Below are 1,682 nucleotides of genomic sequence, written 5' to 3' on the forward strand. Positions count from 1 at the left end.
TGACCCACGTCTTTCTTGATTTGCATCAAGATGGGATCTTCAACCTGCTTCTCCTTAACTTCAGCATAAAGAGATGACTTAGCTAACTCATGAACAATCACCCCTCCATCTTTGGAATCTAAGAGTCGTACTCCCAGATTTGCAAGACGGTGAATATCCTTCACCATCTTTTTCTTTTCTTCTTCTACATGAGAAAGGCTTCCCATAGACAACCTGTTGAGGGCGTCGGCTACAACATTTGCCTTTCCTGGATGGTAATGCTGGCTCATATCATAGTCTTTCAAAAGCTCCATCCAACGCCTCTGCCTGAGGTTCAATTCTTTCTGTGAGAAAACATACTGTAAACTCTTATGGTCAGTATAAATATCAACATGCACTCCATAGAGATAGTGCCTCCAGATTCTAAGTGCAAACACCACGGTTGCTAACTCCAAGTCATGAATGGGGTAATTGCACTCATACACCTTTAACTGCCTAGATGCATAAGCTATCACCTCAACACGCTGCATTAATACACAACCAAGTCCCACACGGGACGCATCACAATAAACAACAAAATCATCTACACCCTCGGAAAGGGTCAAAACAGGAGCAGTAGTCAGCTTGTCCTTCAACTTCTCAAAACTATTTTCATATAATTCAGACCACACAAACTTCACCTTTTTCTGAGTCAGTTTAGTAAATGGAGCAGCTATGGAAGAAAAACTCTCTACGAACCTTCTGTAATACCCCGCCAAACCCAAGAAGCTCTGAATATCGGTTGGAGTCGTGGGTCTGGGTTATTTTCTCACTGCTTCAACTTTCTGGGGATCCACTCTTATCCCGTCACTGGACACAATATGCCCCAGGAAGGCAATAACGTCTAACCAGAATTCACACTTGGAAAATTTGGCATACAGCTGATGATCCTTAAGGGTCTAAATGATAATTCGGAGGTGATTGGCGTGATCCTCTTTACTCTTAGAATAGATCAGAATATCATCAATAAATACAATGACGAACAAGTCAAGAAACTGACGGGACACTCTATTCATAAGATCCATGAAGGCTGCAGGGGCGTTAGTCAACCCGAAGGACATGACTAGAAATTCATAGTGACCATATCGGGTTCGGAAGGCTGTCTTGGGTATGTCTGACTCCCTAACTTTCAACTGATGATAAACCGAACGAAGGTTTATTTTTGCAAAGCACTTGGCACCCTGAAGTTGGTCAATAAGGTCGTCAATCCTAGGATGAGAATATTTATTTTTAATCGTGACCTTATTCAACTGACGGTAGTCTATGCACATCCGAAGGGTCCCATCCTTCTTTCGCACGAAGAACACGGGTGCACCCCATGGGGAAACACTAGGACGAATAAAGCCTTTGTCTAGGAGGTCTGCAAGCTGTTCCTTTAACTCCTTTAGTTCTGCGGGAGCCATTCTATATGGCGGAATAAAAATAGGACGAGTGTCTGGCAACACATCAATGCAAAAATCTATCTCCATATCAGGGGGTATCCCTGGGAGATCTTCGGGAAAGACTTCTAGGAATTCATTCACTACAGGGACTGACTGCAGAGGAAGGTTTCCAACTTTTGAATCTTTTACTTGGATTAGATGATACATACACCCTTTGGAGATAAGCTTTCGGGCTCTAAGATAAGAGATAAAGTGACCTCTAGGTTCTGTGGAACCTAGAGG

The sequence above is a fragment of the Capsicum annuum genome, chromosome 6, assembly GCF_002878395.1.
Source record: "Capsicum annuum cultivar UCD-10X-F1 chromosome 6, UCD10Xv1.1, whole genome shotgun sequence".
Lineage (NCBI taxonomy): Eukaryota > Viridiplantae > Streptophyta > Magnoliopsida > Solanales > Solanaceae > Capsicum > Capsicum annuum.